The sequence below is a fragment of the Trichosurus vulpecula genome, chromosome 2 (genome assembly GCF_011100635.1).
Source record: "Trichosurus vulpecula isolate mTriVul1 chromosome 2, mTriVul1.pri, whole genome shotgun sequence".
NCBI lineage: Eukaryota > Metazoa > Chordata > Mammalia > Diprotodontia > Phalangeridae > Trichosurus > Trichosurus vulpecula.
In genome coordinates this window covers 434,899,591-434,908,735 of record NC_050574.1, presented here as the reverse complement: position 1 = coordinate 434,908,735, position 9,145 = coordinate 434,899,591, and the positions used below count along the sequence as shown (strand labels likewise).

The following is a 9,145-nucleotide window of genomic DNA, read 5'->3' as shown; positions in this document are numbered from 1 at the left end:
CTTTGCCAAGAAAACCCCAAAACTGTATTGGCATGCTGTGGTCCATAGGGTCATGAAGAGTTATACACAAATGAACAACAACAAAAGAAATCATAGGCAATTCCACCCAGAATCTTTACTCTGATCATTCCTGGTGGAAACCAAAAGATAGAACAATAGGGGGATCTTCCCTTTAACTTAAACCATGAACCCACTGATGCGGAAAAGCAAAGTTAGAGATAAAGTACTGACAGAGGAGTCAGGAAACTTCAGTTTGAATCTCTGCTCTGACACTATCTCTGGACAAGTTGCTTTATTTCTCTGGGTCTTAATATCATCTATAAAATAAAGGGACTCCAATCAGATAAATAGTATCCAGTCCAGGGGTGGGGAACCTGTGGCCTACCAGGTCTTTGGATGCAGCCTTTTGACTGAGTCCAAGTTTTACAGAAGAAATCCTTTTATTAAGGAGATTTGTTCTGTGAAGTTTGGATTCTGTCAAAGGGCTGTGTACTTCAGGAGGGCCACATGTGGCCTCCAGGCCACAGGTTCCCCACCCCCGGACTAGATACTATTTATTTCTAACATTCTATGCCTGATTTTCAATCATTATAAAGTCCCTTTCAGTGTAAAAATTCTTGGATTCTGTCTAGCACTAACATTCTGTAATGCTATCTGTAACTTCCATCATTTTGCATTCTACATAACTTTCACCAATCCCTGTTTCAATCAGGGACAAATTAATTCCAAATGCAAGACCTAGATCCTTGACTTCCCTGAGTTGTGACTGACAGGAAGAAAGCATTCATGTTTCAGGTACTCTTAGTCTCCAGACACTTTTGAGTGTCTAGTCAACTCCACGGGTTGTGTTCTTGAAAACCAACCTTCACAATACTTGTGATACCTCATAGGCATCCCCACTTAAACCAAAGTCTTAGATCCATGGGAAGGAAATTCTAAATTCCTAATTATTGGCTACAGTTCTGGTTTCTCTCTCTGTCTCTCTCCTTTCTCTCTCTCTCTCTCTCTCTCCTTTCTCTTTCTCTTCTCTGTCTCTCCCCTCTCTCTGTCTCTCCTGCCCCTCCTCTCCCTCCCCCTCTTTCCTTTCTCTTTCTTTCTCTCTCTCTGTCTCTCTCCCTCTCTCTCTCTTTCATATCTATGCTGGAAGTCCAGCAGCCACTCACAGGTAACCCCACTACTGATTAGCACACAAGCTTTGACCTGTTCTTTTTCTGACTTGGTTTGGTTCCTCCTTCGCCAGCCTGGTGAGTCTTATGGGGGGAGGGGTGGCGCTCACCATACTGATGCCAAATTCACTGTGGCCAACAGATTGAGCCCAAGCAGTCCATCAGCTTTAGCTTCCCCATTAGCAAAGATTACATACCCAAAATTACATCTTTTTCAGCTTATCTTTTAACCTTATTCCTTGGTAACAATTCTTGGTCATTTCAATCTATTCAACAAATTAATTTTACAAGCTTTAATTAAATGAATAGTTCATACAATCTCAGTAAGTGTAGCTGTGATTATGGTATGCCATTATGAAGCTTACAATCTACTGAGAGAACATAATGTATACACAAGTGGAAGGATATGGGCCAGGGGTAGAGAACCTGTGGCCTCGAGGCTTTCTAGGTCCTTAGGCAGGGCCTTTTGATTCAATCCAAACTTCACAGAACAAATCCTTTTATTAAGGGGATTTGTTCTGTGAAGTTGTGATTCAGTCAAAGGGTCACACTATTGGCTCTAGGTCCTTTCTACCTTTGAAAGCCCTACACTGTAACTTAAGAATGTTTGAAGACCTTTTTGTATATTGTAAGAACTGGAGGTTTTGGCCAGTTTCACTTTGTGTCATTAGACTTTGAAATGGAATATGATGAAAGAATCCAGGGGCAAAAACAGACCTTTACCCTGCCCCTCAAGTAAGTGACAGACACTAGCTGTGTGACCCTGGGTAAGTCACTTCACACTGTTTGCCTCAATTTCCTTATCTGTAAAATGAGGTGGAGAATGAAAAGGCAAACCACTTCAAATGGGGTCAGGAAGAGTTGGACACGATAGAAACTACTGAACAACAACAAAAAAAAGGAGGTGAATTTAAAAGAAATCTTTTAATGAAAAAGAATTAGGCTAAAGCAAAGACTGGTTCCCGGGGCCAGGATATGGCAGCTCGGAAGATGGCAGGCTCCAGAATCTAGAATCCTGCTGATACCACGATATGGGATTCAGTTCTTTTCAAAAGTCCTCAGCAGTACCCTAGGCCAGGAAGTCGGCTGATCTATAGGCTAGTAGCAGTGGGGACTATAGCCAAGCAGTAAAGCACGATCTAATGCAAAACCAACATCCTCAAGAACGGGACCAGAAAAAAAAAGAAAGAACAGTACCAGAATTACTGAGCTGCTCCTTCTATGACATCCTGTGGCCACATGTGTTCCCTAAGTATGTGCTACTTTATCAGGGTAATTTATATGTAGGTTCACACTTCCCACTGATAATATGTATATTTCTAGGGAAATGTGCCCCAAGTTTAGGGAGGAGATATTTTGTCATCACCCTCCTTACCTTGCTATTTCAATAAATGTCCTTGCTTTGACTTCATTTTGCTAATTCAACGTCTGTTAAAGGTAAACTGAGTGATGGGGGCTCGTGAACTACCATTTTTGGAGTGTAGAACCAAAGGGTGCCTTGAACCTGGAACAGCTGAAGCTCTGAGTCTGAATTGTAAGGGGAGTTCAGAGAAGATGCTATGCAAGTGAGCAGATAAAAAGTATATGCGAATTATATCAAGGAGAAATATACTAATAACTGGAGGCAGTGGGGATCAGGAAAGGCCTTATGTAGAAGATGGCACTTGTGTTTTGAAAGAATGTTGTAAAGAAACTTGTAAAGAACAAGCTTGGCCCTGGAGACCAGATGTGAAGAAGACACTTTTTTCTCACTCATTTTTCTTGGTGGCGGTGGGGGCGGGGGGGGGGGGGGGGGGGGTAGGGAGAAGTCCACAGGTGTGGAACATTGCATATAATGTCAATTTTTTTTTTTACTATTTGGCTTTACTGTTATTCTGTATTTTTTCCTCTTTTTTTATTTTAAAAATCTTTATTATAAAAGATATTTCTGTGGAAAGGGGACTAAAGGGACAGTTACAGAGAAACCTGGAAAGACTTGTATTAACTGATGCAGAGTGAAGCAAGTGGAATGAGGAGAACATTTGATACAATAACAATATGGTAAAAACAAGCAGCAGGAGAACCAAAGATGTCAGAGTGGTAGGAAGCATTGCAGTGAGCTCCACTCCACAGTCTTCTCCAAATAGATCTAGAAAATGCACTGGACAGGAATTCTGATGTGGAAATCAAGAAAAATTCACAGTGAATCATTTGTCCAGATGAATTTGGCATGTGGAGACAGGCAGGGAAGTCTGGAGACAGGGGGTTGGCTTGAGGTAAGCATGCACCATTTGAGAAGCATTGCAGCCCTCAGGGAGAGGCAAAATATGAGGTCAACAGGAGGTGGAAGATTGGTAGAGGGCACCCATACTCATACCAGGGCACTCTGACAAAGATAGCTGGCAGTTTTGTCACCTACCACCCGCTTCTGGGTCATAGATCCAGGGCAGACTGAAAAGGAAACTTGCCCAGAGGAGCATCATTCCTGGATGGGAAGCCCTTGGATTTGTGCCAAGAAAGGAAGATGCTCAGAACCTGTAGCAGAAGTAGCCCTCTGACTCAGAACCCAAGCCAGAGCAGGGTCTGGTCTACAGAGGAATAACCAAGGCAGAAGTCAATGGCCAAAGAAGCCTGGAATTCTGCCACTCTGAGCCAATAGAGCTTTCCAGCTGGCTATTAGGGGCAGGCTCTACACTCCTACAGGCTCAAACCCAGCTCAGGAACTTACAGAGATAGGATCCAGGTGGGTTACTTGTATCAGACCATTTTGGGAGGGCTGAAAGCTTGCAGATTTCCTAGACTAAGTTGTTGAATGTAAATAGTAACTGTTTCCCTTTTGGCCAGCAACCTTGAGGGTCTTCCCCTCCAAGTTTGATTTTTTTTTTTAATAAAGGGGCCATCCTTTGATTCACTTTGTATAGAGGTCTATTCACTGAATGGATGTTGCCTCACTCAAAGTGAGCACCTGAAAAGACCTTAGCCTAAAAGGGCCAGGGTCTCCCACTGCATCGTGGGCCATCTCCAGTCATCCTGGTGAATATCAAGCCACTGGACCCAGATGGCACTGGAGGAGAAAGTGAGGCTGGTGACTTTGCACAGCCCTCCCTCACTCAAATCAAAGTCAATTGGAAGTCATGTCAACACCTCCGTGATGTCATGGTCCCCTTCAAGAACAAAGGACAAACCACACAAGAACAACACAACACTCAATAACCCAAGAAAGCATCAATAGAACTGCTTTCCAGTCCAGTTTTCTGGGCCTCAGTTTTCTTAGCTGTAAAAATGAAAGCATTGGACTAGATGTCTTCCAAGGTTTTCTAGCTCTAAATCTCCATCTCTGTAATCTATAATGGAATGGTACAGTGGAGAAAACAAATGACTAAAACAAGAGACAAGATATTTCAGTTTTGACTATGGCCCTAATTAACTTTGTGACCCTGGAACAAATCACTTAACCTTTCTGGGCTTTACTTGGCTCAACTATAAATGCAAAGGCTACTTTAGATGATCTCCTAGGTCTCTTCCAACTCCAACATCATTAGATCCTTTTTAACTTATGTCTAAGGTACCGTACAGTTTAAATTGTCTGTTTCAATCTTTCAGGACCCAACCTAAGTCTCACCTTCACAATAAAGTCTTCCAAAACTACTCTGATCCATGTGGCTCCCTAGAATATTTTCTTGACTGTATTTGAAATTTGGCACTTCACTATATACTTATGACGATAGGACCTGGGTCCGGAAGGGACCTTATGGATCACTTAATACGATTCATAGGGCAGCTAGGTGGTGTGGATAGAGTACTGGCCCTGGAGTCAGGAAGAGTGCAAATGTGGCCTCAGACACTTACTAGTTGTGTGACCCTGGGCAAGTCGCTTAACCCTGTTTGCCTCAATTTCCTTGTCTGTAAAATGAGCTGGAGAAAGAAATGACAAACTGCTCCAGCATCTTTGCCAAGAAAACTCCAAATGGGGTCACAAAAAAGTTAGACATGACTGAAAACCACTGAACAACAACAACCAAAAAATACGATTTATATACTTCCTTCATTTCATTGTAAACTCCTTGAGGGATGAGACCGTATCATATATTTCTATTGTGTCCCCCTCAATGTGACCAGCCCTCAAATAATACCTGTTGAATTAAATTCCTAATTTGAAGCGGGCCCAGAGGATCCAAAACTTTACCTGATACCTGTGTTAAAGGTCTCAGAAGTATTAGGACTATTTTGCGTCACTCTATCTACTCCCCAGCTTCTGTCATTTACGTGCCAATGGGGATTTTCTCAGGAGGGCTGGGAACCAAGAGCACTGGGAATTCTCTCTGCTTCAAAGCCAATCAGATCTCCATTCTCACACTTATGCTGGTCTAGTCATGCCACTACCTGAACACCACCACCTCCTCTGCCAGCAAGAGTAAAGAGGAATAAAACTCACTGTCTTATTCTCCTCTCCCTCCAGGGACAGCGCAAAGCAGCTGAAATCAGTAAGAGCAGCCCAGTGTAAAAGGGCAGACTTCTGTCTTTGTAGTCCTTGGTTTCTGTGCCGAGACTTCCTGCAGAGACATTCGTCAGCCTTGCAGATAAATGCAAAGAGAGAGAGAGACAGAGAGAGAGAGAGAGAGAGAGAGAGCAGCTTAAAACATTTTTATAAGCTTCTCCCAAAGCTGCATACATTAAATAAATCAAATTAGCATCCTGAACCTCTACCTCTGGTCTAACATCTTTTGTTACTAGCCTCCCACCTCCACGTATGAGGAGACAAGTGGCTTTCTGCAGGGCTGTTTTCCACTACCATCCTGATTTATAAACATGATAAAGAAAAGGTAAGGGATCCAACTTTGGAGCTCACATCTAACTGAATCACATCAGCTTCCTAGGAAATTCCATTCCAGTCCCATCTCAGACCCGACTTGGAAGACCATACCTTTGGGTCCATGGCTTTCTCCTTTCTACCTCTCTAAACTTTCTAAGTTCAATGAACTCCCCAAGTGAGGCGCTGGGTCCTCCTGAACTCATCAGAAATGTAATGGAGGTCATGGGGATTGAATGGGTTCTCTCTCTCTCTCTCTCTCTCTCTCTCTCTCTCTCTCTCTCTCTGTGTTTCTGTCTCTCTCTGTCTCTGTCTCTCTGTTTCTGTCTATCTCTCTGTCTGTCACACACACACACACACACACACACACACACACCTTACAAACAAAATCAAGGATTGGAAGGGACCTTAAGAATCACTGAGTCCAACCCTTGAATTTTACAGATGAGGAAACAATCCCAGAGAGGTGAACAGTTAGCACAAGAAAAAAAAAAAAAAGGCAGAGCCAGGATTTTAATTCAGTCTAAATCTAGCATTCTTTCCACTGAACTATATTTCCTACGTTGGTTCAGGAGCCTGATTGGAACCTTGGATCCAGAGATACCTTCCTCCCCTCCCCTCCAAGGGTGCCATTTGTCAGTCTGATTCTGCAATCTGCTCACTCTTTACTTTTCTACTCTTGCCAACACACACTTCAGATTACAGAAGCACATTTCTAGGTTAATTTTATGAGACTAAAACTGATAAGAAAATTCGAAAATAATTAACACTAAAGTAAGATAATCAGAAGCATAAATAAAAGTACCTCATCCCAGAATAAAAAGGAGTAAACTTATTAAATTGTTTTATCTAACTGCAGTTCCACAAGTCCAACTTGGTCTATGATCTCTGAGCTAGGAGGTCCATTACAAGCACATCTGCCTCCTTCATGTCTCCTAAAGAGAACAGCTTAGATCAAAGTAAGAACCAGTAGAACAATTTTCTCAATGACCCAAATAATATAAAGGAAAACGACAATGATAGACTTCAGAGCTGTCATTGATGAAGTGACCAATCATGGACCAAAGGGGACTATGTAGTAGCTAGCATACCTTCCCTAAGGCTTTCAAAACAAGTGCCGATCTGTTCCAAGGTGTTCCATTTGTGGAGGGGGCAGGGGAAGGGTAGTCTATGGAAAGTAGCAATGATTTTTTTAAAAACCCATCAATAAAGCATTTTAAAAAGAGAGGATGGCACTTGAGAACAATGCCAAACCAAACCCACTCTGGGCTGGCTAGATGTCACTCATTCATACCTTTGTTTTTAGGCAGTCGTGAGACTTCCTTTCCAAACCAAAGTTAAATTAATCAATCATTCACCAAGCATTTATTAAGTAGCTAGTATGTTGCAGATATTATGCTAGCCACTGCCCTCAAGGAGCTTACAGTCCACTGAGATTCTGTCAAGGACCCATAAAATAGACAGTGTCCTCATTATTTAGTACAGTGTCTGGCACACAGTACGACTAGCGCTTAATAAAGTCTTGTTGAACTGAATTACTTTTTAAAAATCACAATAATTCAACTCAACATAAAGGTCGCCTTTAAAGTTCACAAAAAACAATCCTTTTCCTTTACAAAGACAATCATCCCCTACCGAGGTAACCTGCAATTTTCATCTCAAGCTATAATAAGCTTGACAAAGGTCACACGGTCCTTGTTGGTCATTCCACACCTGGACTGGAAGTGGGAAGGAAGAAAAACATTAGTTACTGTTCATACACAGTTGTAGTTTAAGGGGAAAGGAAACATTTTCAATACCAGATTAATAAATTTATAGGATCATTTGACAACAACTGGTGGGGGGTGGGGGGTGGAGGGTGGGGTGACAACCTCCTAAAGCTAACCAACAACAGAATAAGCAGAAGGGGAAAAAAGTTGTTCAGATTTAGCCCTGAAATGCACCACTAATTCAAGCAGCAATCTGCGCTGAATAAGTGGTGACACACCAGAAATAACTGCTTAAGTTATTCAAAAAACAATAGAAATAAGGTAACAATCCTTTTGTTGGATGGAATAAAAGTTGAAAAAAGTTGCAAAAAAAAAATCACATCTTCTGTAAGAGATAGAGACCGGCAAAGAGAGAGATGGAGAGAGAGAGAGAGAGAGAGAGAGAGAGACAGACAGATTGTGCTGTTGCAGTGGAAAGAATGTTGGGACTTAGAAACAGAGAAACTAATTTTTTTTTTGGAGGAGGGAAGGCAGGGCAATTGGGGTTAAGTGACTTGCCCAAGGTCACACAGCTAGTAAATGTGTCAAGTGTCTGAGGCTACATTTGAACTCAGGTCCTCCTGACTCCAGGGCCGGTGCTCTACTCACTGTGCCACCTAGCTGCCCCTAGAGAAACTAATTTTGAATGCTAACTTTGCACTGACCATGTGTGTGCCTTTAGCGCAGGTCATTTCAGTCAAGTCAACAAGAATGTATTAAACGCCTACTATGTGCCTGGTACTGTGCTAAGTGCTGGGGGTACGAGGAGAGGCAAAGAACAGTCCCGGCTCTCAAGAAGCCCACAGTCACTAGAGACAACTCAAACAGCTATGTACAAACTATGTATATACGTATGTGTGTATGAATATATATATATATGTAATTATACACATGGATAAATTGGAGATAATCCACAGAGTGAGTGAAGACACTAAGAGGAATCAGACTGGATAAACAGATCTGAGACTGTTCAGTTACTTCTTCTAAATATGATATCGAGACTACATGATCATGGGGAGCTACATGGTGAAGTGAATAGAGCTCTGGAGTCAGGAGGACCGAGTTCAAACCCGGCCTCAGACACTTACTAGCTTCATTACCCTGGGCAAGTAATTTAACCAGGATTTCCAAAAAGAAAAAAAAAAGTATTTCTCAATGCCCCCCTACATACATACACACACACATGTATGTATGTAGACAAATATACATATATGCGATTTAGTGACAACTCAGCTCAGTCAGTAAACATATATTAAGCACTTCCTTATGCACCAGACACTATGCCAAAGGGGATACAAATAAAAAAGAGCTGTCCCTCACCTCAAGGAGCTTACAATCTATTGAAAAAAGCAACAAATAAGAACGTGAAAAGCTGGGGGGAGGGGAGTGGTACTGACTCAGGGGGACATGATGAAGAAGTCTAATGTAGTGCAGCTGGGTGA

At 42.1% G+C, this 9,145-nt stretch overlaps 1 long non-coding RNA gene across 1 annotated transcript; it reads right to left on the bottom strand.

Annotated features, from left to right (window-relative positions):
• Positions 1-3,103: 3,103 nt before the first annotated feature.
• Positions 3,104-7,675, bottom strand: LOC118839305. Its single transcript, XR_005009618.1, has 3 exons — positions 7,591-7,675; positions 5,581-5,718; positions 3,104-3,319 (listed from the first exon to the last, which is right to left on the bottom strand). It is a non-coding gene; the product is annotated as an uncharacterized LOC118839305 (long non-coding RNA).
• Positions 7,676-9,145: the final 1,470 nt, after the last annotated feature.